A 27,840-nucleotide genomic window follows, 5' to 3' on the forward strand; every position below is an offset into this window, starting at 1 on the left:
CAACTCTACTGTGATTTAGTCCCTTCTCATTCTGACACTTGTAATGGTTTGCTTGGCCCGAAATGGGCTTTGTTTGGAAATATTCAATTGGTTACACAAATGGTTGACTGCTGGTGATTATATGTCTAGATTAGAGTGGTGTTGGAAAAGCACAGCAGGTCAGGCAGGATCTGAGGAGCCGGAAAATCAACATTTCAGCAAAAGGCCTTTTCCAGCATCCCTCTAATCTAGGCTCTTGTTTCCAGCATCTGCAGTCCTCACATTTGCACTGCTGGTGATTATATGTTAACCAAAAGCAAAATGGCGTACTGATGATTTTGATGGTGGGTAGATTGCTGTGCTCACATTTCTGGGTCGGAGAAATGGGGAAAAAGAATGCTTCACAGCTAACAGAACGAGAACTGAAAAGCAGTTAAATCAAACCAAAGGTTCAGACAGGGAGGGAATATTTCCCTGGAGTTTGAGTAGCTGGAAAGTGATTGTGTCCAGGAATAGACAGGATTTTGTTTTACAAGGGTTGAAAGTTTTAAAACTGTTATATTCAGACAGTTTACGTTATTTTCTTTAATTTTATTTGCTGTGCAAAATAACTTTTACAACATTTTAAAACCAAAATTTACAAACCTTTTGTTAAAGATAAATGTTAAATAAAATCCATCAAACCATCCCACACTGAAAACTGTTGTGGAAGTGCAATCTCCTGGAGAATCCCTGCGAACTCCTTCCTGCCCAGGCTCCATGACTATATACAGACCTGGGGGATAGCAGCAGGAGGAGACCATTCAGCCTTTCAATCCTGCTCCACCATTCAATGGGAAACAGCTGACCATCCAGCTCAGTCTCCTGCTGTGTTCCAATCCCTTTTCATGACTTTACCTTGAAGAACTATATCTAAGTCCTCCTTTGGCTTCACTGCCTTTTGTTCCAGTGATGTTGCTGTGTTACTGTGTGGGTGTAGGCAGGGGTAATGTGATGGTGCTACCTCCTGGAGGATGCACTCAGCGTCCCTCATCATCCTGCAGGAACATCAACTGGGGTTCAGCAACTAGAGATAGAAACCATTTCCAGGATATGGGCATCACTGGCTCAGCCAGCATTTATTCCCCTTCTCTAGTTACCCTTGAGAAGATGGTAGGGAGCTGCTGTCTTGTACAATTCACAGTCCATTTGGTGCAGAGAGATCGAAAATGCTGCGATGAGAGTGTTGCAGGATTTTGGCTGAGTGATTCTCTGTCTTTGCTTCTTCAAATGCTGGTTAACTTAATCATGATCTGCACATGACTTTGAGATTTCAGTCTGCAAATCTTCACCATCTAGCACCCTGTATAAAGGAATATGTACATGTTAGAAATTCAGAGCAGACAATTCTACTTACTCTTTTTCCCTTTCTTCCCTCAAAGCTGTAACCCTCCAGCCCACTTACTCTCTCCCACCATTCTGACTCTGCTACCCCCTAATGTACACCCTCCCCATTCCCATGGTGTTACTGATAAACAGATCCATGCCACCACTTCCCGTCCCTGGTTAGACTCTGCACCCTTTCTGAGTTCACTTCCTTTCCCTTCAGTTGCTGCAAGTGAATAATGTAACAGCAGAATGAAACAAAAGGAAAGAAAGGGAGGTGGCAGATCCTGGACAGAAGAGGAACCTTCAATCTGGGAGAATGGATCAGATCCTTCTTCGTTCCCCATTAGTTGATTCCGACCATTACAATGAATTGGGGATGGAGAGTGGTCCTACATGGATGTAGTGATACTTTGACCCCCTCCCCCAACAGATCAATACTATGAGTAAATACGTTCCTCCTCCAGCCAATCACAGAGTGAAAAACTTTCCGCAAAGCATATTTACCCAAAGCACATGCTCCAAAACCCGCACACATTTTGTACATGTACAGTGCCGTGTTTCCCCACACACGTGTGGTCCCTGCCTCAGGGATTGTGGGAGTTGTAGTCCCCATGACGCCATTGGAGCCCTGTCTCTGGAAAGTCAACGAAAAGTGTAGACTGGAGGGTGTTGTGTATCTGATCCCCATTCAGACACACATAACATTTGGATTGTCACTGGGTTTTATTGAAACATCTGCTTCCACAACCTGATTTTCTGATGTAAGGAATATAGATTCAGCCAACTGGGGTGTGGCGAGAATAATAGGAGCAGGAGATTTTAAGCAGAGGTGACTCAATGGTTAGCATTGCTGACTCACAGCGTCAGAGACCTGGATTTGGTTACAGCCTTAGGCAACTGTGTGGAGTTTACACGTGCTCCCTGCGTCACTGCGGGTTTCCTCTGGGTGCTCGAGTTTCATCCCACAGTCCAAAGATGTGCAGGTAAAGTGGATTGGCTATGCGAAATTCCCAGTGCCCATACGTGTGCAGGTTAAGCCATTAACCATGGGAAATACAGGGAATGGGTGAGTGTGAATGGGATGCTCATGATAGGGTTGGTGTGGACTCCATGGACGATTACCCTATTTCTGCACGGTAGGGCTCCTATTCCATTCTCATATAGAAGAATGTACCTATCTCAATGTGCTGTGTATCTGTGGAATTCCCTATTCAAAATGCGGTAGATGCTAGGACAATGAGCAAATTTACTGAAGAAATACAGATGTTGAATTTGCAATGAATTGAAGGGTAAGAGAGAGCAGGCAGGAAAATCCAGCTGAGACCGAGGTGAGCTCAATCAGCATGGTATTAAATGGTGGAGCTGCATTGCCTCTCCTGTGCCCAGTGCTTATCTTCTTGCGGTAATAACGGAAAAGCTGAAACCAAAACTCACCACCTTCACCAAAGGAGATTTTTGGAAAAAGCAGGATAGTCAGGTGGATTAGCGTTTCAAACTTCGAAAGTAAGGAAGCATGTGGGAGAAAATGATTTTTCAATTTTAAACTGAGGTGAGTTAGACCGGTTATAGTCCAACTTATTTAATTGGATCATGATGAAGGAGCAACGCTCCGAAATCCAGTGTGCTTCCAATTAAACCTGAGGGACTATAACCTGGTGTTGTGAGATTTTTAACTTTGTACACCCCAGTCCAACACCGGCATCTCCAGATCATGTAAACTGAGGGGAGACAGTGATTTATGGTTTTAGACTGTTCAGTACATTCACACCGTCCAGAATACTCTGTTTTGAACATCTATCCTGTACTTTATTACAAAGCCAAGGTCTCTGACAATGAAAACCAAAACATCCAGGTAACATGGCCTCACCTCGTAATCTGATAAAAGACTTGTGATAAATCTGGTTGAATTTAGAATACAGTTGGAAAGCGGGAAGATTAAATCCAATCCCAAGATCCTGTGTTTAAACAAAGGAGACTACAATAGGATGAGGCAGGAGTTGGCTAATGTAGACTGGAAGCAAAGACTTTAGGGTGGGACAGTTGACGGACAGTGCGGGAATATCAAATAATCTTTCAAACTGCTCAGCAAAATTATATATCAGTGAAAAGGGAGGACTGTAGGAAATGGAATAATCTGCCGTGGGTGGATAAGGAAATAAGGGAGTCTATCAAACTGAAATAGAAAGCATTCAAATTGGCAAAGACCAAGAAGAAACTAGGAGATTAGAAAAACTTTAAAGATCAACAGAAAGCTGGATGGGATTGGGGGAGAAAAGTGATGAGTAGCTATCCCCAGGGCTGGAATAGCAGTTTACACTGCTAGAGGGGAACCTATTATTTGGGGAACATATGGCCTCTGTAATTGTTGAAGCACTTAACTGTTACCATAGAGATAATCCTGATCAAGTGCAAAATCTCAGCACACTCCAAAAGCTTGTACTTCCAAATAAACCTGTTGGACTATAACTTGGTGATGTGTGGCTTTTAACTTTGCCCACCCCACTCCAACACCAGTTCTTCCACATCAGAATCCTGATAGACAGCCCCACGGAAACTGAAGTGCCTGTCAGATACCTGACTGAGCCACAGGGCCGTGAGGGAGGGGTATGTGGTTTAACCACAAAGTGCTGAGCTGAACTCGACTTTTTTAACTGCCATTGCCATGGAGATAATATTGAGAGACAGCGTCCATTCAAAACACAAACCACAAAGGTATAAGAATGGGAGCGGCACATCGGACAGGCGGGGAGTTACCTGATGCTGCCTGGAGGTGTTCTGCATGTACACTATCCAGGTAACTGCCATGTCTCATCAATAAAGACTCAAAGAAGGCCTCTCAGAGTTCTGTGCCCAGTTATTCCTATCCAGCAGGGTTCAGGAATATGAGTACACAGCAGTCAGTCTTCACAGTGGAGGATACGAAGAACATGCCAGTAATTGATAAGGAGACTGAGGAAGGTGAAGACCAAGGAACAACCATTATCACGAAAGTGTTAGAGCTGGGCAAGCTAATGGAGCTAAAGGTAGACATGTCTCTTTGCCAGGATGGAATACATCCCAGGGTACTACCAGAGGTGGCGGGAGAAATAGAAAATATATTTGGAGTCAGAGTCCTACAGCAGAGACAGGCCCTTTGGCCCAATCTGGCCCATGCCGGCCAATATGTCCATCCACGCGAACCCATTTCCCTGCACTTGGCCCATCTGCATCTGACCCTTTGCTATCCATGTATTTGTCCAAATGTCTTTTACATGTTGTTAATGTACCCACCTCAACCACTTCCACTGGCAGCTCAGTCCATATACATACCACCTTCTATGTAAAACAGTTGCCCCTCAGGTTCCCTTTCATAATTTCTCCTCTCACCTTAAACTGATGCCCTCTACTCCTTGATTTCCTGGGAAAAAGACTGAGTGCATTCACCTTACCCAAGCCTGTCACAATATTATACACTGCCAGAAATAGATCTCCCCTCTGTTTCCTCTGCTCTAAACAAAAAAGAATCCTCGCTTGTCCAACCTCTCCCTCTAACTCAGACCCCTGAGCCCATTTCTTCTGCACCTTATCCAGTTGAATAACCGAAATCTTCACTGCATTCATCACATTTCCAGTGTCTCCCCACGGCGCTGGAACAGACGTGACATCGCCAACGGATTACAAGCCATGATCGAAAATTAACCCCATTACAACAATCCCGTTTTCATTGTATTTTCCATGGTGCAGGTATCCTTCTGTCTTTCTGGTTGCATGGTTAATTAAAAACTTGTCCTCATACAAAACAAATCTGTAACTTCATTATTCCTGGGAAATGTGACATGTATTTTCAGACTTTTAAAAACAAATGAAAGCTCTCTCCACATTCACCACGCTGACATGGACTTGGCTGTGTCTCAGTAATTTTTCCAGTCACATTGACACTTGAAATATTCGCCCACGGACAGAATACACACCTTTCTTTCCACATGAAAAGGCCAATGATATTCAGATCGGCACGGATTAAGTAACTGTCAAAACTGAACATGAAGTTCAATCTGAATTTCTCATTCACAAATCTGCCCTTTCAGTACCCTACAACAGAGAAAACAAGTCACCACCATTAACACAGGATGGAAATTCATAAGACAATTATAGTATTAAATTGTAGTTTCTTTGTTCCCCCAAAGCTTTAATTCTCAGTCTCACAATTTCTCCCTTCTGTGAACTGAAATCCAAACCAATCTCCTCACCCCTTTCCTCCACACCCAGTTCTAATGCTCTCTCCTCTCGTTGAATTCAGCTTCTTAGCTCCTGCCTGCAGACTAAGGACCAAAACAAAGGTGTGGCACGATGGCACTGCTGCCCCACAGCGTCCGTGTGGAATTTGCATGTTCTCTCCGTGTCTGCGTGGGTTTTCTCCGGGTGCGCCGGTTTTCTCCCACAATCCAAAGATGCATTAGTCAGGTGAATCGGCTAGGCTAAATTGCCAATAGTGTTATGTGCATTAGTCAGAGGGAAATGGGTCTGGGTGGGCTACACTTCCGAGGGTCGGTGTGGACTGGCTGGGCCGAAGGGCATGTTTCCACACTGCAGGAAGTCTAATCTAATCAAATCAATGAATCTGACTCGGAGTCTCCTGGGTGTTGGTGAATCCTCCCCCCACCTCCCAAGGTTTCCTAGTCAGACCAACATTGATTTTTTTTTTCCAATCTGGAACCTCTTATTTATTTCCTCCACACCAACCCTCTGATAAGAACCATCCTGCACACACTGGACAAATCACATCTGGTTGAACTAAAATGAACCAAATTAGAACTTTAATTGCAGGCCTACCTTTGTTCCTTTCCATAACATTCCTGAATCTTCACCTGAGTTCTGATAACTTTCTGCAAAATGCTCCCCCCACCGATACGCCGACCACTTGTCACGATACCAGGGCAGGGACCAGTCCCCTGGGTCCTGTTCTCAGAGGGAGGAAGGGAGGGAGCAGCCAATGACAGATTAATCCCACACATCCAAAGCCTCCCTCGCTGGCACTGACCCATACTGCACATACGCCAACAATTGGCCAGCACTGCGCCCGTGCACAGGTCTCCCCTCCTACAGAGCATGCTCCAGATCACACAGGTGCCTGGGTGATTGACAGCAGCTGTGCCCAATAGAGTGGAGGGGGAGGGGCTGCAGGACTGGAACAATGGGATTGTAAACAACGAATGAATGTGGAGGACACTTGGGGATGGACAGGTCAGTGAGGGACAGGAGCAGTGCAGCAGCAGGAGGGAATACTGGACAAACTGAGCAATGGGAGAGCCTGACAGGAGAGAAACGACAGGATGGTTCTGTTTGGAGACTCAGGCAGGGACAGCTGGGAGACAGTATGGCCTGGTGGCTTGGGCATGATTTCCAATCAGCCTCTTCAAAGCCGCTATTACCAAACTCTGAACCCGATTCTCTTGGTCCAGAGGTAAGGACACTACCGCCATTTCTTGGTGGGCTAGTGGAAAGAAGGGAAGATTTTCTCAATCTCACTCACATGGAAACTCCATGAGCTCCTCCCACTTACTGTCTACGGTGGGAATGGAGGAGACAGAGCAACTGGAAGGGGGTTAGGGATATAGGGACTGCCTTTCAAAAGGAACTCATCTGTGTTGGTGTTATTAACAAGACTCAGTACACAGTCACCAACACAAAGCTGGTGTATGTGAAATTTATCCAGAATATTAACACCCATAACTGGGTGACGCAGACCCCAATGTACAGAGTTAAGTCCGGGATATTAATAACGGCTTTGTGTGTGAGAAATCACGTCTCATGAACTTGATTCAATTTTTTTGAAGTAACAACAAAGAGGATTGATGACGGCAAAGCGGTAGAAATAATCTACATGGACTTCAGTAAGGCATTCAACAAGGTTCCCCATGGGAGACTGGTTAGCACGGTTAGATCTCATGGAATACAGAGACAACTAGCCATTTGGATACAAAACTTGTTCAAAGGGAGAAGACAGAGGGTGGTGGTGGAAGGTTGCTTTTCAGATTGGAGACCTGTGACCAGTGGGATGTCACAATGTATCGGTGCTGGATCCTGAAATGTTCATAATTTATATAAATGATTTGGATGTGAATATAGGAAGTAATGTTCGTAAGATGACCCCAAAATTGGAGGTGTAGTGGACAGTGAACAGGATTACCTCAGATTATAATGGGATCTTGATCAGATGGTTGAATGTGCTGAGGACTGGCAGATGGAGTTTAATTTAGATAAATGTGAGGTGCTGCATTTTGGAAAAGCAAATATTAGCAGGGTGAATACACTTAATGATAAGGTCCTCGGGATTGCTGCTGAGAAAGAGACTTTGGAGTACAGGTTCATAGCTACTTGAAATGCAGAATCACAGGTAGATAGGATAGTTAAGAAGGTGTTTAGTATATTTTCCTTTATTGGTCAGAGCACTGAGTATAGGAGGTGGGAAGTCATATTGCGGCTGTACAGGGCCTTGGTTAGGTCATGCTTGGAATATTGCATGCAATTCTGATCTCTTTCCTATCAAAACAATATTGTGAAACTTGAAAGGGATCAGCAAAGTATTACAAGCATGTTGCTAGGGTTGGAGGATTTGAACCAAAGGGAGCGGATGAATACACTGTTTTCCCTGGAGCGTCAGATGCTGATGGGTGACCTTATAGAGGTTTATCAAATCAGTAGGGGCATGGATAGGGAAAATACACAAGATCTTTTCCCTGCGGTGGGGAGGAGGCATGATGGGGGATGGGAGACAGAGGGGAGACACCGAGAGGGGGAGGGTGACCATTATTTTGTAGATTACAACACAACCCTGTTCCTGTTCTCTCCCTATCCCCTTCAATCCCTATGAAAGGCTCAGAACAAGTGTACAGTCCCTGGAAAGTAGAGCTTCAGGGTGATCAAGTGCTGAAGGTCAGCTACCTGACCTGCTGTGCTTTTCCAGCGCCACACTTTAACACAAGCTGGAAGAACAACACCTCATTTTCTACTTGGACATCCTGAACACCTCTATCAAATTCAATAATTTTAGGCCCTGAACTCTCCAATGTCCTAGCGCCCTAGCCTCTTAACCCACACACCAGTCCTTGTTATCATAGAGCATGCCATTACACACTACCTATGGTTCGCCACTAACAGTCCTCATAAACAGCTATTCACCCTCCCCCAGCCAGTTCGTTATCCACTCCGTTGTCCAACTGCTCCCATCTCTTTCTTTGGACTCTATCCCCACCTATCATGTACTCCTTAACCCCTACCTTCTGCATAAAAAGTGACATTTCTTTTCAGTCACATCGGCTCTGAGGAAGGCTCAGCGAATCCAAAATGTTAATTCTGATTTCTCTTCTCAGATGCTGCCAGACCTGCTGAGCTTTTCCAGTACCTTTTGGTTATTGTGAGATTTACAGCATCCGCAGCTCTTTTGGTTCTAATTTACCAGGAATTTCTAATTCAGGTCTAGCCACCTAAAACCGTGTGTTTATCAACACTCCCAGTCCATACAAACTCAATTTCTCTCCCAATCTCTGCTGTCTCTCTCATTCCCTTCACACTCACGGAGTACACCCGCACCATAGTGACAGTGCACCTGCACAGTTTATGGTCACATGTTGGCCCACTGGACCCACCCCTCATTCACTCCCATTGTCTGGAGGATCACATCAACTCTCCTATTGGTCTGAAGCTGCCATCAATCTCACCGGCCCCATTGTGACACGAGTTGTGCGCTCCTCCTAGGAGTATTGGAGGCTGAAGGGTGACCTTATAGAGGTTTATCAAATCATGAGGGGCATGGATAGGATAAATAGACAAGGTCCTTGCCCTGGGGTGGGGGTGTCCAGAACTAGCGGGCATAGGTTCAATGTGCGAGGGGAAATATATAAAAGGGATCAGAGGGTCAACTTTTTTCACAGCAGGTGGTGTGTGTATGGAATCTTCTGTCAGGGGAAGTGGTGGAAGTTGGTAAAACTAGACCATTTGGCATCTGGATGGGTGTATGTATTGGAAGGGTGTAGTGGGATGTGTGCCAAGTGTTGGCAAATGGGACGAGATTAAGTTCGGATATCTGGTCAGCATGGACTAGTTTGACCAAAAGGGCTGTTTTCATGCTGTATATCTCTATGGCTCTGCACTGGCATGAGCTTCAACATTCAGTGAAAGGGGGCAGTATCACAGAGTAGAGGGACTGGGGGCTATTCAGCCCATTGGGGCTGTACTCTCTCTCTCTGGAGATGGTGCCAGTCTGTCCCAACTCACCTCCCATTTGCCTGTAAGAAATCTGCTCCTAGTTGAAATCACTGCTTAACTTTCTGAGTTCCAAGGAGAATTATCCGACCTTCTGCTAACTCTCCACATAGAGAAACGTATCTTATTTTAATGTTTCAGTGTTATCGAGATGTACAGCACAGAAACCAACCGTTTGGTCCAACTTGTCCATGCCGATCAGATATTCTAAATTAATCTCGTCCCATTTGACAACACTTGGCCCATAACCTTCTAAACCTTTCCTAATCACTTACCCAATCTTTTAAATGTTGCCTTTTAAATGTTGCAATTGTTCCAGCCACCACACTTTCTCTGGCAGCTCATTCCATACACATAGCACGTTCAGCTTGAAAACAATGCCCCTCAGATCCCTTATAAATTGTTTTCCTCACTCCTTAAGCCTGTGCCCCATAGATTTGGACACACCTAACCTGTGAATAAGATCCTGGTTGATCACCCTATCCATGTCCCTCACAATTGTATCAACCACTGAGGTCATCTGTCAGCATCCGATGCTCCAGGGAAAACAGCCCCAGCCTGTTCAGCCCATCCCTATATAGCTGAAACCCTCAACCCTAGTAACATCTTTGCACATCTTTTCTGAACCCTTTCAAGTTTCACAATATCATTCCGATAGCGGGGAAACCAGGACTGAAAGCAAAATTAAAGAAGTGGCTGAATCAATGTGCTGAACAGCCACAAAATGCCGTCACAACTCGTGTACTCAATCCACTAACCAGTAAAGGCAAGGATACTAAACGCCTTCTTCACTACCCTGCCTATCTATGACTCCACTTTCAGGAACTATGAACCTGCACTCCAAGATCTTTGTTCAGCAACGCTCCTCAGGACCTTTCCATTAAGTGTATTAGTCCTGCCCTGATTTGATTTTCCAAAATGGAGCACCTCACATTTTTCTGAATTAAACTCCATCTGCCACTCCTTAGCCCATTTGTTTGAAGTCCCATTGTAATCTGAGGTAACCTTCTTCCCTGTCCACTGCACCTCCAATTTTGGTATCTATGTAAAGTCACTGACCATGCCTCCTATATTCACATAGAAAACATTTACATAAATGAAGAAAAGCAGTGGACCCAGAAACGATCCTTACAGCATATTGCTCATAGAACATAGAACATTAAAACACAGTACAGGCTCTTCGGCCCTCAATGTCGCGCCGACCTGTCATACCAATCTGAAGCCCATTTAACCAACACTATTCCATGTACGTCCATTTGCTTGTCCAATAACGACTTAAATGTACTTAAAGTTGGTGAATCTACTACCGTTGCAGGCAAAGCATTCCATACACGGACTACTCTCTGAGTAAAGAAATTACCTCTGACATCTGTCCTATATCTATCACCCCTCAATTTAAAGCTATATCTCCTCGTGCTCGCCATCACCATTCTTGGAAAAAGGCTCTCCCTGTCCACCCTATCTAACCATCTGATTATCTTGTATGTCTCTATTAAGTAACGTATCAACCTTCTTCTCTAACGAAAACAGCCTCAAGTCCCTCAGCCTTTCCTTGTAAGACCTTCCCACCATACCAGGCAACATCCTAGTAAATCTCCTCTGCACCCTTTCAAAGCTTCCACATCCTCCTTATAATGTGGGGAACAGAACTGTACACAATACTCTAAGTGCAGCCTCACTAGAGTTTTGTACAGCTGTAGCATAACATCATGGTTCCGGATTTCGATCCCCCTGTTAATAAAAGCTAAAACCCTGTATGCCTTCTAAACAACCCCGTCAACCTGGTGGCAACTTTCAAGGAAATGTGTACCTGGACACTGAGATCTCTCTGCTCATCTACACTACCAAGAATCATACCATTAGCCCAGTACTTTGCATTCCAGTTACTCTGACCAAAGTGAATCACCTCACACTTGTCCGCATTAAACTCCATTTGCCACCTCTCAGCCCAGTTCTGCAGCTTATCTAAGTCTCTCTGTAACGTACAACATCCTTCGTCACTATCCACAACTCCACCAACCTTCGTGTTGTCTGCAAATTTACTAATCCATCCTTCTACGCCCTCATCCAGGTAGTTTATGAAAATGACGAACAACAGTGGACCCAACGCCGACCCTTGCGGTACACTACTGGCAACTGGACTCCAGGATGAACGTTTCCCATCAATCACCACTGTCTGCTTTCAGCGAGCCAATTACTGATCCAAACTGCTTTATCTCCCACAATCCCATCCTTCCGCATTTTGTACAATAGTCTACTGTGGGGAACCTTATCGAACGCGTTGCTGAAATCCATATACACCACATCAACCGGTTTACTCTCATCTATCTGTTTGGTCACCTTCTCAAAGAACTCAATAAGGTTTGTGAGGCACGACCTACCCTTCACAAAACCGTGCTGACTATCCCTAATCAAATTATTCTTTTCTGGATCATATCTCTTATAACCTTTTCCAACACTTTACCAACAACTGATGTAAGGCTCACTAGTCTATAATTACCAGGGTTGTCTCTACTCCCCTTCTTGAACAGGGGAACCACATGTGCTATCCTCCAGTCTTCTGGCACTATTCCTGTAGACAATGATGATTTAAAGATCAATGCCAAGGCTCGGCAATCTCTACCTTGGCTTCCCAGAGGATCCTGGGATAAGTTCACTGGGCCAAATGGGTTTTATCTATTTTCACACTCTGCAAGATTTCTAATACCTCTTCCTCATGAGCCTTAATCCCACCTAGTCTAGTAGCCTGTATCTCAGTAATCTCAACAACATTGTCATTTTCTAAAGGGAATACTGTTGAAAAATATTCATTTAGTGCTTCCCCTATCTCCTCTGACTCTACACACAACTCCCCACTACTATCCTTGATTGGCCCTAATCTTATTCGTCATTCTTTAAATACCTATAGAAAGCCTTAGGGTTTACCCTGTTTCTATCCGTCAACAATTTCTCATGTGTCCTCCTGGCACTTCTGAGCTCTTTCTTTAGGACTTTGCTGGCTATTTTGTAACCCTCAAGCGCCCTAACAGACGCTTCACATCTCATCCTAACATAAGCCGCCTTCTTCCTTTTGAAGAGAGATTCCATTTCCTTTGTAAACCACAGCTCCTGCACTCTACAGCTTCCGCCCTGCCTGACAGGTATATACTTATCTCGGACAAATAGGACCTTTTTCTTGATCTTTGAGGGTCCCTATTCTCTGCCTGCTTACTCGTTTATCCTTAGTGTATTTCTGGAATCTCTGGATTCTCTGGGAACCTATTTCCCAAAGCTCTCTCATGTCCCGTTTTTGCTCTCCTGGTTTCCCTCAAGGAGACTCCGACTGCCCCTATACTCCTCCAGGAATTTACACAAACCCAGCTGTCTGCACCTGCCGTATCGCTCCTTCATTTTCTTGACGAGACTCTCAATTTCTCTCGACAGGCAGCATTCCCTACACTACCTATTAAGGCCTTAACAGGAACATACTGTCTGTGTACTCTCGTTGTTGCAGGCCTATGGACGCAATGGCAGATGAGGACAAAGAAGCAATCATTCTCAGTAAAGAGGTGGTGTTGGGAAAGATAACAGCCGAAAGGTAGATGGGTCTCCTGGCCGTGATGGAGTGCATCCAAGGGGACGTTAACAGATGGCAGTGGGTAAATAGCAAATGCACTCGTGATAATTCACTAAAATTTGCTGGACTCTGGGACAGCTCTGACAGATTGGCAAGCTACAAATGTGATGCGAATATTTTAAAATGGACCTGTTAGCATAACTTCTTTGGTGGGGAAAATGCCCGATCTCTTAAGGAAGAAATAGTGAGCTATGTGGATAGAAATTATCTCATTGAGCAGACACAGCATCGATTCATGAAAGGTAGACTTCACTAAGATGAGTGGTAGAGCAATGTGTGCCGAGGCCACTGTAAGTCTGCACAGGGATACAGATAGGCTATGTGAGTGGGTAAGGATCTGGCAGATGAAGGACAAGATTGGGAAACGTGAAGTCATCCATTTTGGTCAGACTAACAGCAAACTGATGATGAAATGGTGAAAACTTGCAGCATGCTGCTGTGCAGAGGGAGCTGGGTGTCCTTATGCACGAATCACAGCAAGTTGGTTTTCAGGTACAGCAGGTAATTAAGACAGTGAAGGGAATATTGTCCTTCATTGCTAGAGGGATGGTTATGCTGCAGCTGTACAGGGTGCTGGGGAGGCTACACCTGGAGTACTGTGTACAGGTTTGGTCCCCTTACATTAGCAAAGATGTACTGACACAGGAGGGAGTGTAGAGGAGGGTCACTAGTTTCAGTCAGGATTTCAGAGGGTTGGCGTATGCAGAGAGATTGAGGAAACTGGTAGTATGCTCATTGGAATTTCGAAATATGGGAGGTTGGATGGGAAAAAAAATAAAATTATGAACGGAGTAGATAAGATAGAAGCAGGGAGGTGATTTCCGCTAGGGGTCGCTTAAACTAGGGAGCAGAGCATCAAAATAAGGGGGTATCAGATTTAGGACTGAGTTCAGGATGGACTTCTTTAGGTAAATCTGTGAATCTGTGGAATTTGCTGCTGAGTGCAGCAGTTTAGGTTATCGACTTGACTATCGTTAGGTCAAAAGGTAGATTTGTGAACAGGAAAGGAATTAAGGGTTATGGTGAGAGAACAGGAAAGTGGAGCAGAGGCCAAGAAAAGATCAGCCCTGATCTTATTAAATGGAAGAGCAGGCTTGAGGGGCCATGTAGCCTACTCCTGCTCCTCTTTCTTATGTTCTTATGTTCCCACTTTCCAGCCTGGGAATAGCAAAGGAATACCTTGTACTGTCAAAATTCGCCTTTGTCCAATTTAGAACACCATTTAGATCTGGTCTATTATTTTCTGTAACTATTTTAAAACTAGTAGAATTATCAAAGAACCCTGACAGCGTGGAAGTAGGCCATTCAGCTCATCACAACCACACGGACCCTCAGAGACTCCTACCTTACCACTGCATTCCCCATGGCTAATCCACCTAGCGTGCACATCCCTGAACAATATGGGCAATTTAGCCTGGAATATCCACACAACCTGCATATCTTTAGATAATGGGAGGAAACCAGAGCAAATAGACGAAACCCACGCAGATAGTAACAACAAGGTGATGATCCCTTTCTTATTTCCCAGTTCCACCAAAATAACTTCACTGGACGTACTCCCAGGAATATCCTCCCTCAGCACAACTGTAATGCTACCTCTAAACAAAAAGGCCACTCCGCCCCCTCTCATGTCTCCCTTCCTATCCTTCCTCTTGCATCAATACCCGGGAACATTACGCTGCCCGTCCTACCCATCTCTGAGTAACGTTTCTGTAATACTCATGATATCCCAGTGCCACGTTCAAAACCATACCCTGAGCCCATCTGCCTTCCCTGTCCGGCCTCTTGCATTGAAGTAAATGCAGTGTAACTTGTCAGTTCCACCTGGTTCTGTGCCTTGCCCTTGCCTGCCTTGACTGTCTGACTTCTGAACTGTACCAGCCTCAGACTTACCTCTTTTCTCACTATCTCTTTGGGTTTACCCTCACTGGTTTAATGCCACCTGAGTAACACTAGCAAATCTCCCTGCCTGGATATTAGACACCTTCCAATTCAGGTACAATCCATCCTTCTTATGCAGGTCAACTCTACTCCAGAGGAGCTTACAATGATCAAAAGATGTGAATCCTTCTGCCCTACACCAGCTCCTTAGCCAATCATTCATCTCCTCCATCCTGCTATTCCTACTCTCACTAGCATGTAGCACCAGAAGTAATGCAGATATTATGGTCGAGGACCTACTTTTTTATATTCCAGGCTAATTTGCTATATTCTCTCATCAGGACTTCATCTCTTCCCCTTCCTATGTCATTGGTACCAATGTACAATGACCTCTCACTGGTCATTCTTCCCTTTGAGAATATTCTGCTACCTGTCCGAAACATCCTTGATCCTGGCACCAGGGAGGTACCACCCCATTCTGATGTCTGTCAGCTACAGAAAGGGCAGTCTGTGCCCAACTACAGAGTCCCTTATCATCCTTGAGCGTTTGGAATCTGATATACCTCTCATTATAGTTGAGCCAGTCTCAGTAGCAGTAACTTGGCTGTCAGTGCAAAATTCACCTGAGAGTCCATGACCACCTACATTATCCATAATAGTATACTTGTTTCAGATGGGGATAGCCACAGGAGACTCCTTCTCTACCTACCTCCCTCTCCTACCTTTCCGAGAGGTAACCCATCTACCTGACTGTATCGGCAGTTTTTCGGCCTGAAACTGCCACCTATCACACATCCTGACTTTTGTAAATTCTTCATTACCATTAAGCACCGCTCCATCTGATCCATGTGATCCAAGAGGATTTGCATCACTTCCTGTAGGCTATCCTCAGGATCATTCAAACTCCCCCTACTCTCCTCCAGGAAGTGCACATCACTGTACGAATGGCCATCTCTGCACCTTAATCTGTAGACCCAGAAAAAGGCAGAGTCTTACAGCTTTACAAAAGACTACTCTCGAATACATTAGTGCCTGTATTTTACATTTAAAACATTCAACCAAAAGATCATAACAGAGGCACTTAAACTAGTAAACACTCACCCTACTGAATGTTGCAGATTTGAAAAAGTAAAACAGAGTAAGATTTACCTTTGAAGAGACCGAAACCCACTGAGCTGATCCCCGGCTGTGAGTCACAGACATACAGCACGGAAACAGACCCTTCAGTCAAACTCGTCCATACCGACCAGTTTTCCGAACCTAATCTCGTCCCATTTGCCAGCACTTGGTCAATATCCCTCTAAACCCTTCCTATTCATATACTCATCCAGATGCCGAATAAATGTTGCAATTGTACCAGCCTTCACAACTCCCTCTGGCAGCTCATTCCATAAACACAACACCGTCGCATGAAAAAGTTGCCCCTTAGGTCCCTTTTATATCTTTTCCCTCACGCTAAATCTATACCCTCTAGTTCTAGACTCCCCCACTCCAGTGAAAATCCCTTGTCTATCTATCTGATCCATGCTCATGATTTTATAAACCTTTGAGATCACTCCTCAGCCTCTGACGCTCCAGGGAAAACAGCCCCAGCCTGTACAGCCTATCCCTATATCTCAAATTCTCCAACCCTAGCAACATCCTTATAAATCTTTTGTGAACCTTTCAAGTTACACAACATCTTTGTGATAGGTGGAGAACAGAATTGCGCACAATATTGCAAGAGTGGCCAAACCAATGTCCTGAACAGCCGCAACATGACCTCCCAACTCTCTTACTCAATACTCTGACTAATCAACAAAATCATACCAAACACCTTCACTATCCTATCTACCTGCACCTCTACTTTCAAGGAGCTATGAACCTGCACAACAAGGTCTCTTTGTGCAGCAACACTCCCCAGGACCTGACCATGATGTGTATCAGTCCTACTAAGCTTTGCTTTTCCAAAATACAGCACCTCGCACTGATCTGAATTGAACTCCATCTGCCACTCCTCAGCCCATTTGCCTATTTGATCAAAATCCCATTGAAATCTGAGGTAACCTTCTTCACTGTCCTCTACACCTCCAAGTTTGGTGCCATCTACAAACTTACTAACTATACCTCCCGTGTTCACATCTAATTCATTTATATAAATGATGAGAAGTAGTGGACCCAGCACGATCCTTGTGGCACTCCACTAGTCACAGGCCTCCAGTCTGAAAAATAATCATCCATCACCACCACCCTCTGTCTTCTGCCTTTGAGCCAGTTCTATATCCAAATGGCTACTTCCATGAGATCTAACCTTGATAACCAGTCTCCCATGGGGAACCTTGTCGAACACCTTACTGAAGTCCATATAGATCACATCTACTACTCTTCTCTCATCAATCCTCTTTGTTACTTCTTAAAAACCAGATCGAGTATGTGACACATGATTTCCCATGCAGAAAGTTATGCTGACTATCCCTAATCAGTCTGTGCTTTTCCAAATACACGCAAATCCTGTCGCTCAGGGCTCCCTCCAACACCTAGTCTAGCACAGCATCTGTAGTTCCTGGGCTTGTCCAAACTGCCTTCGTTAAATAGTAGCGCCGTATTAACCAACCCGCAGTCTTCTGGCACCTCAGCTGTGACTATCAATAATACAAAAATCTCAGCAAGAGGCCCAGAAATCACTTCCCTTGCTTCCCACAGAATTTTAGGGTACAACTGATCAAAGCCTGGGGATTGATCCACCTTTATGCGTTTCCAGACATCCCGTACTCTGTAGTATGGACATTTTTCAAGATGTCACCATTTATTTCCCCACATTCTACATCTCCCGTGTACTTCTCCACAGTAAATACTGATGCAAAATATTGCATCTTGATAAAACAAACGAGGGCAGGACTTACACTAATTAAAAGTAAGGCTTTGAGTAGTGATATGGAACAAAGAGACTGAGAGGTACAGGTCTTCTTAGTCTGTGTCACATGTAGACAGGGTGATTAAGAAGGTGGTTAGCACACTTATCTTCATTGCTCAGACCTCTGAGTACCAGAGTTGGGAATTTAGGTTGAGGCTGTACAGGATGCTGGGGAGGCCTCTTCTAGAATACTGTTTCCAGTTCTGGTTGTGCTGTGATAGGAAGGATATTATTAAATTGGAGCGGATTCGGAAGAGACTAACCGGGATGTTGCCATGAATGGAGGGATTGTGTCACAAGGAGAAGCTGGATAGGCTGGGATGCTTTTTCACTACAGCGTAGGAGGTTGAGGGATGACCTTAAAGGATTATAAAACCATGAAGCGTGTAGATAAGGGGGAGGGGGAGATTCAAGACCTGGGTGCATACAATTTGAAAATAGAGGAGAAAGGTTTAAAAAATAAATTGGGGATTTATTTTTACCTTTACATGTGTGAAGTGAACTCCCAGAAAAAGAAGCAGCTGTGAATACAATTACAATGTTTAAAAGACATTTAGACAAGTCCATAAATAGGAAATATTTGGATGAATGTGGACCAAGCGGAGGCAGGTGCGATTAGATTAGTTGGGAATTATGGTCAACACGGACTGGTTTAACCACAGGGTCTGTCTCTGTTCTGTATCATTTTAGGACTCAAACTCTCGCTATCTCTGAATTCCTCCATGCTCACAACTCCCCAGATCACTGTCACCTCATCCAGACTAAACTCTTCCTTATCTCTAGAAATCCTCTCTCGCCTCAGAACCATCACTATCTCTGGTATCACAAGCATCTCTGTAACATCCTCCAATTGCCTCCCATCTCATCACCCACCCTCACGATCTCTAATCTTGACAACCCCCACAAATCTGTCCTTCTCCACAGTAAACACTGATGCCACTCGTTTAGTATCCCCCCAACAACCCCATCTCCTGTGTCTTCACACATAGGCTGCCTTGTTGATCTTTGAGGTGGCCTATTCTCTCTCTAGTGACCCATTTGCTCTTAATGTATTTCTAAAAACCCTTTCCCTATTCGCCAAAGCGGTGTCCTGTCCCCTTTTTGCCTTACTGATTTTACTCTTAAGTGTACTCCTCTTGCCTCTATACTCGAAGGATGTTTGTGATTTTTGGATTGGAATAAATGCAAAATATTACATCTTGGTAAAACAAACGAAGGCTGGACTTACACTGATTAAAACTTGGGCCTCGGATAGTGATATGGAACAAAGAGACCGAGGGGTTCAGATCTTTGAACTATGTGTCACATGCAGACAGGGTGGTTCAGAAGGGGTTTAGCACATTTGCCTTCATTGCTCAGATCTTTGAATATAGGCGTTGGGACGTTATGTTGAGGTATTACAGGATGTTGGTGAGGCCTCTTCTGGAATACTGTGCCCAGTTCTGCTTGTGCTGTTATAGGAAGGATATTATTAAATCGGAGCAGGTTCAGAAGAGATTTACCAGGATGGTGATGGGAACGGAGGGATTGAATTATAAGCAGAGTCTGGATAGGTTGGGTCCTTTTTCACTGGAGCACAGGAGGGTGAGGGGTGAACTTATTAGAGGTTTATAAAATCCTGAAGAGTTTTGGTAATGTGAACAGCAGGTGCCCTTTCCAGGAGGGGGCGCGATTCAAGATTGGGGACATCCTTTTCTCAAATTAAAAAGTAAGGCTTTAAAAAGAAGTTCCGATGTTATTTTTTGTTTTTGCACAAGAGTGGTTCACATGTGGAATAAACTTGCAGAGGACGTGGTAGATGTGAATGCAATTACAATTTCAGGGTGGCACAGTGGCTCAACGGTTAGCACTGCGACCTCTCAACACCAGGGACACAGGCTCAATTCCTGTATTGGGTGACTGTCCATGTGGAGTTTGCATATTCTTCCCCATGACAGCGTGGGCTCCTCCACGAACTCCCATATCCTCCCACAATCCACAGATGTACAGGGTAGGTGACCTGACCGTGCTCAATTGCCCATAGTGTTCAGGAATGATTGGGTTGAGTGAATTAGTCGGGGTAAATGTAGAGCAAAAGGGTAGGGGAATGGGATTCTAATAGGAAAACAACATTTGGACCCGTATATCAACAGGGAATGCTAGGATGGACTTGGACCAAGTGGAGGCAGGTGCGATTAGTTCAGTTCGAATTTATGGTCGACACGGACTGGTTGGACCACATGTTCTGTGTCGATGCTGTGTAACTTTATGACTCGTTACCTCTGTAAATTCCTCTATGTTTGGAACTCTCCCTATCAGTGCCATCTCATCCAGCCTTACAAATATTCCTCATCTCTATAATTCCATTCCAGCCTCAAAATTCAAAAACCTCTATCACAAATATCTCTATCTCTGTAACATCCTCCATCCTCACAATCCTTTCCAACTTGCATCTCCTCCAGCTTCATTATCCTCCCCATGTCTAATCCCCTCCAGTCTCTCAAAGCTCTGCTATATGTGCCTTTCTTTATTTCCAGCTTTCAGGATGCCCAATGTTTATTTCTCACTTGATGATTGCCCTTTACAATTCCTGCGCTGAGCTTCTGAATTTCCTCTTAAATCTCTGCGTCTCACTTTCCTCCCAAGAAAATCGACCAATCATGTGTCATCTATTCTAGTATCACCGTTTCTGACCTGATGTCCAATGGAGCCTGTCATATTCCTATAATAAACATCTCAGCGGTCTACAGAACAGAAAAACGCTCTGGTGGTCCATCGAATCTGAGAGAAAGAAAACTACGACTGAAAACTACCACCATACTATTATCCTCCTCTATTTTCCAGTACATGTGGAAAAGTGTCATCTATCATGGCATAGCAAGTGCACACTAAATACATCTCAAATGATTTCGGGATTTGTGTCTCCCACCCTCACAGACAGTGAGGTTTAGTGCAAGTGTTGCTCGATGATGACATCACCCACAGGAACACAGAGCAGCTGGGTCTGTGCAAACCAGAGTTTGCCCACACATTGGGAAGGATGGCAGGGTCCCTGAGAGGGGGCACAGGAGAGTTACCAGGATGGTTCAAGGAATGGGGGATTTTAGTTGCAGGGACATGGGTGTTGTTAATACATATCAAGAATATCCATCTACAATAGATGGACTCTTGTTCTCAACCTCTCCCCTTGCCTGGGCTGTGGTAACCTTCAGGTTAAACCACCACCAGACATCTCTCCCTAATGAGAGAGCAGCCCTATGGTCTGGTAGGACAATGCTGACTTTACCTTTTACACAGTGATGCCACTGTGCATCGGAGGTGGAGAGAGGGAATGCTGAAGGTGGTGGATGGGACACCACTCAGGCACAGTGCTTTGTCCTGGAGGATGTTCGCTTTCTTTAATACTGTTGAGGGCTGCACTGATGAAGGCAAGTGGAGAATGTTCCAACACGATCCTGATGTGTACCTTATAGAGAGCAAACAGACACTGGGGAATCAGGGGTTTGGGGAAACTGAGGTGTTCTCATTGTAGCAAAGGAAATTGAGGGGAGCTGAGAGACAAGTGCTTACAAAACATATACAACAGGATGTTAAACCTTGCACTCATCAACTCATCATAAAAGGATTACTGGACACATATTGAAGATTTTGGGGAGATCTATTGAGGGACGGTTTGATTCAAAGGAGAATTTTTATGCAGAAAATGGAATTGAGCTGGAACAAAATACTCACACACAGTGCAAATATCCAGGTCCTGAGGTCCTGATGAATGGAGTAATTCAATCAGAGTTTGGCATTACAGTTACTGAGATTGCCATCTGAATATCCACCTGTAGTATCCTGTAATACAAATTTATAAAATCTGTCACTGTCAGTTCAGGTTAGAAACTCACACCATCCCCTCCTCCTGGTCCAGGATGACTGTACATATTACCCCTTGTGGAGGTCAGTAGTCAGTTCAGGGGGAAATCTGTGTGGGTTTCTATGATTTTCCAACTTGGGACTTCATGTGACTGAACAGGGCAGATCTTTGACACATGGGACAGAATGTTCCAAGAGTCAGTGAGATTTGGAGAGTAGGATTTCCTTCCTTTTCTTTCCTTCCGTTCTGCCGCTGTGCCTCATCAATAAGACATGGGGGGGGGGGGGGGTGAAAGGCTCATGCAGCTCGATGGCAAGTTGTCTCCATTCTGACCAAAGGGCAGCAAGATCCTCCCAGTCATTCCAAAGAGTCTCTCTGAAAAGACAGCAACTCAGCATGCTTCACACTGCCCGGTGCTCCCTGGAAAGGTTTAGAAGAATGAGGGGGGAGTCTCCTAGAAAATGTAGAACAGTAAAATTCCAAAAGGATTATAAACAGTTTACAGAGATGGATTCGGAGAAGTGGACAAGTTGGTAAATGGAGCATAACTTGGGATAATGTGAAGTTGTTCATTTTGGAGGAGGTAATAAAAGAACAGAGGACTATTTAAATGGTGGAAACTGTAGAAAGCTGCAACACAAAAGGGACCCAGGGGGTAACTGTGCAGGAAACACAGAAAGCTAGCACACAGTTACAACAGGTCATCAGGAAGGGGAATGGAATATTATTCCTGATTTCAGGGGATTTGCAGTATAAGAGTTTGGAGTATATACCTGAGAGCCACTTTATATAGTGCGAGTGAGACCACATATGGAGTAATGAGAGAAATTTTGGTCCCTTTATTTAAGGAAATACATCACTTCATCGGAAGCATTCAGAGAAGATTTACTGGGATGATCCCTGGTTTGCAGGGACTATCTTTTAAGAAAAGGCTGAAGAAGTTGGGACTGGACTCATTGGATTTGGGGGAGAATGAGAGGCGATCTTATTGAAACACATTGGCTTATTAAGGGGTATGACAGGGTAAATACTGAGAGGATGTGTCCCATCATGAGGGAACCTAGAACCAGATTCTGGGTCAGTTGCAGAATCAAGGGTTCTGTTTTAGATTTGTCAACTTTAATGCAACACAGACATGGGTAAGGGGTTTCAGTAGCAATGGAGCTGGGGTGAGGTGGAGAAAAGCAACATTTTAGAGATCGGAATTCCAGGTGTTTGCAATTGTGTAGATGTCTGATCAGAAGGTTACCTTGGGGTCAGAACATGAGAGCAATATTGTTAAGTTCTGCCTCAGGCATTTCCCAGTAAGAGGGAGGGGCTGAGCAGTAAGGGAAAGTAATTTGTAATAGCAACTGAAGGCAATGGGTTTAACCATTGCAGTGTTTCAGTGGAGGAAATTGCAGCCAATCGAGTGGTAAGCAGTTTGATGAATGAGTAACAGTGGAGCAATAGAGAGGGATGATAGGGAGAGAGAGCTGGGCATCGTCAGTGTACATGTGAAACCAATACGATGTCACCTCCTGGCAGTGTGTGTAGGTGAGATACAGGAGGGGACAAAGATAGATCCTGGATGAACATCACATATGAGGAATTCAGAAAGGAAAGGGAGAGTGGAGATGGAGCAGGATTTTCCAACAACCTTGAGGTCAAGTATTAGTTCTTAGCAGAATTGGGGAGAAGGACATAACCAGAAAAGACAGACAGGACAACGAACAATATTTGTGAATTGGGGAGGGGGAGTGATGAGGAGGGGCCCGACTCCAAAACTGCTATTTCTACATCAGTGACATCACCCAACTCCACCCTAGTCTCAGCTCATTTACTGAAATACTCGTCCATCCTTGTGTTATCTCCAGACTACGTTATCCAAACACAGTCCTGGCCAGCCTCCCACATTCAACTTACATATAATCTCAAGAGTATCGAAAACCCTCCTGCCCGAGTGCTCACTTGTACCAAAACTTGTTGATTCATCAAAAGGCTCCTTCCAAGCAACAATTTAAAATTCTCTCCCTTGATGTAATTCCTGGCTGTGAACATCCCTGTCTCCCTGAACCACACAACCTGAGAGACCTCGACAACTCATTTTCTTTCAGACTCCCAAAGATGCATTTATGTATTGCTTCACCAGTCTGGCTGTTTCGACACGGTCAAGGGAACAAAGTCTGGAATTCGCACCCTGACCCTCTCAGACTTGCTTTCCTCCTTTAATGTATTCCTGAAAACCTGCTTATTTGGCAATACTTTTGATCACCTGACCTAATATCCCCATCTGTGGCCTTATGTCAGAAATTCTCAATTTCTGTGAAATTATAAAAATGATAAAAATACAAACCGTTGTTGATTTGCACACACATTGTCAACTCTTCACTGTCACTGAGTGAATAATCTGTAACATCTCTTACCCAAGTCACCACACCAACTGCAGCTGTACAAGGAAGTCAAACATCATCCTCTCCACAGGCAATGGGGCTTTGGCATTAATCACTGGTGTCTGTGGAGAGAGAAACACATAGTTGATATTTCAGGGAGTGCTAAATGCATTACAGGAAGTGAGAATGTTGCAGAATTTGATGGTCAGAAATGGAAGGAAAATGCACTCTTTTGTTGAAAAAAAGATTTATTCACTGGCAAAGATACTGTGGAAAATTTAGTCCGTTGAGAGAGCAGCACATTGTCAGGGGTTGGGCAGCAGAGGAAAATTAACTTACAAAAGGTCTGTGAAAGTAACAGTAAAACACTAAACAAGCCAAACAGCCTGTGCCCAAAGACTTTAACTCCCCTTCCCGCTCCACCAAAGATATGCAGGTCCTGGGCCATCTCCACCGCCAAATCCCAGGCATCTGATGCCTGGATGAAGAACGCCTCATCATCTGTGTTCAGATCCTCCAATCACATGGGATCAATGTGGATTTCACCAGTTTCCTCATTTCCACTCCACCCACCTTATCCCAGATCCAGCCTTCCAACTCGGCACTGCCCTTTTGACCTGTCCTACGTTTCCATCTTCCTTCCCACCAATCAGCTGCTGCCTGACCTGCTGTGCTTTTCTAGCATCACACTCTTTGACATTGAAAACATCCTGACTCTGACACTGTGTAAATCCTGCCCTATCACTCCCTGCCAAGGAAGGCTGTGCATGCGTCCCCCTACAGCTTGCCCCTCTCAAAGTTGGCAGCCACACACATGTCCCGTGGATCACTGCCCCCAATAAAGATGGCGGCGATCACTCACACCTTTCACCATTTGAAGCATTTTCCCGTTTGCCACAAACACAGGCCTGGGATTTTCAAATTTGTGTTTTCCGATGTGCACTAAGTTCTGTAAAACGTCTCAGCCCGTTCCATTAAAATTTCCTTCTCTTCCTGATCAATATGTCTTTCCTTAACCATGCCCTGCACCTTCACACATTTCCAATGCCTTGATCACAACATCACAGTGCTGCCAGTGAAGCTTATCACGTGGTATCACTTTATTCCTGATGAAGGGCTTTTGCCCGAAACGTCGATTTTGCTGCTCCTTGGATGCTGCCCCTTGGATGCTGCCTGAACTGCTGTGCTCTTCCAGCACCACTAATCGAGAGGCTTATCACGTGGTTGAGTGTAGCCACGCCCCTCATTCACTCAGACCAACCGGCACTACCTTGTCTTTCAGCCCCGTCCCCATCCTTTTATTGGTCCTGCACTGAGATCAATCACCAGAGGCCCTTTGTGAGCTGGAGCATGCTCAGTGCTTCCTGCTTTTGCTGCTGTTTATCAGGTATAAGAGAGAGAGTGTTCATTCCTGTTTCTCCTAATGTCAGACATTAACAACAACGACCTGCATTGTATGGAGCCTTTCACACTGACAAATCTCCTAAAGTGCTTCACGAATGCTGGAAATGTTGATTAAAGAGAACAACTTTAAGATACATCTTTGAGGAGTATAGAGGGGGTTGGGAAGGATATTTAAGAGATTTTTAGATCAGACAAACCGTCTAAAGAGCAACCCACCCAGACCAATTCCCCTACATCTAACACGAAGGGCAATTTAGCATGGCCAATTCACCTAACCTGTACATTTTTGGACTGTGGGAGGAAACCGGAGCACCCGGAGGAAACCCACGCAGACACTGGGAGAATGTGCAAACTCGACACAGACAGTTGCCTGAGGTGGGAATAGAACCCGGGTCTCTGGCGCTGTGAGGCAGCAGTGCTAACCACAATGCCACCGTGCCGCCCATCTGCAACTCTGTCCTCTGCAGCTCCAATCATGGAGTGATGTCTGTGGAGAACAGCTTACGACGGAGACAGTTAGTGGCTAACCGTAGTTTAGCAACCCCATGTCCTAGCCCCCCTACCCCACACACCAGTACTTGTTCTCACAGCCTGTCATTACACACTACCTATGGTTAGCCACTAACAGTTTCCACTAACAGCTAGTAGCCCTCCCCCAGCTAGATCGTTATCCACTCCTTTATCCAACCCTTCTTCTCGCTCTATTCCCACCTATCCTTTAAACCTTACATCCTCCCCTAAACCCTTCCCTCTGCATATAAACCAACATTTTTTTCTCTCAGTATCAGTTCTGAGGAAGGGACACCGGATCTGAAATGTTAACTCTGATTTCTCATCACAGATACTGCCAGACCTGCTGAGCTTTTCCAGAACCTCCTGGTTGTTTTTTCTGATTTACATCTTCCACTATTTTTTGGTTCTAATTTCCCGGGAGTTTGTAATTATGGTCCCACAGCCTCTGTCCCAGTCTCTGCTGTCTCTCCCAACCCCACCCAGTGACACGGCACCTGCACAGCTCATGGACCTGTGTCATCTTGCTGGCCACACCCCTCATTCACTCCCATTGGCTGCAGGACCACACAGACTCTCCTCCCATTGGTCTGGAGCTGCCGTCAATCAGCCGGGCCCCATTGTGATGAGAGTGGAGGGCTAATCCCTCTCTCTGCCCTGGGATGAGCTTCATCATTCACAGTGAATGGGGCAGTACCACAGAGCACAGGGCCTGGGGGCTATTCAGCCCATTGGGGCTGTACTCTCTCCCTCTGGAGATGCTGCAAATCTGTCCCAAATCCCCTCCTATTTGCCCACAGCCCCCCAAATCTTTCCTTAAAAATTAAAATTCCAAGTCTCTTTCAGAATACCTGCTGAATCTGTGTCATTCAGACTGTTCCAGATGCTCAGAACTTACTGAGTACAATAATGTTCACATTTTCACTTTGTATTATTTGACAATTACTTGAAAGTAGTTACTAAAAGTTATGACAGTGTTAACAATTCCTCTCTCTCCTCAAATTCAAGACCTTGGAACCAAATCTGCACCAGGTCAAAATCACTGCTTCACCTTCTCAGCTCCAAGGACAATTATCTGTGCTTCAGCTTGCTCTCCACAAAAGAGGAATGCATCTTAGTTTATTAATGTCATAGACATATACAGCACAGAAACAGAACTTCGGTCCAATTCATCCATGCCAACTAGGAATCCTAAACTACTGGAGTCCCATTTGCCAGCTATTGGCCTGTATCCATCAAAACCCTTCCTGTTCACGTACCCAATCAGATGCCTTTTAAATGTTGTGATTTTATCAGCCTCCACTACTTCATCTGGCAGCTCATTCCATACACACACCACACTCAGCTTGCAAACGTTGCCCTTAGATTCCTTTTAATCGTTGCCCTCTCAACCATGTGCTCCAGTTTTGGACCCATCTCACCTCAGGAAAAAGAACCCCGTCTGCTCACCTTATCCATGCCCCTCATGATTTTATAAATCTCCATGAAGTCACCTCTCAGTCTTGGACTCTCCAGGGAAATTAACCCCAACCTATTCAGCCTCTCCCTGTAGCCCAAATCCTCCAAACCTGGCAACGTTTTTGTAAATCTTGTCCGAACCTTTTCACGTTTCACAACATCCTTCCCAGAACAGGGAAAATCAGACTGAAAACAGAATTCGAGAAGTGGCTTAATCAATGTATTTTAAATGTTGTAATTGTACTCTCCTTCACCCCTTCCCTTGGCAGCTCACTCC

General features: G+C 44.8%; 1 long non-coding RNA gene across 4 annotated transcripts in view; it reads right to left on the bottom strand.

Annotated features, from left to right (window-relative positions):
- Positions 1-661: 661 nt before the first annotated feature.
- Positions 662-27,840, bottom strand: part of LOC140458770 (uncharacterized) — a 30,104-nt gene continuing 2,925 nt past the window's right edge. The window contains exons 2-7 of one of the 4 annotated variants that reach the window (XR_011953675.1): positions 24,225-24,313; positions 21,690-21,797; positions 21,244-21,423; positions 6,157-6,282; positions 5,298-5,415; positions 662-1,321 (exon numbers count right to left, since the gene is read on the bottom strand). This is a non-coding gene — a long non-coding RNA (uncharacterized lncRNA). The remainder of the gene's footprint in view (positions 1,322-5,297; positions 5,416-6,156; positions 6,283-21,243; positions 21,424-21,689; positions 21,798-24,224; positions 24,314-27,840) is intronic. The other 3 variants (XR_011953676.1, XR_011953674.1, XR_011953673.1) reach the window with 3 other exon arrangements.

This window comes from Chiloscyllium punctatum, chromosome 34 (assembly GCF_047496795.1).
Source record: "Chiloscyllium punctatum isolate Juve2018m chromosome 34, sChiPun1.3, whole genome shotgun sequence".
Lineage (NCBI taxonomy): Eukaryota > Metazoa > Chordata > Chondrichthyes > Orectolobiformes > Hemiscylliidae > Chiloscyllium > Chiloscyllium punctatum.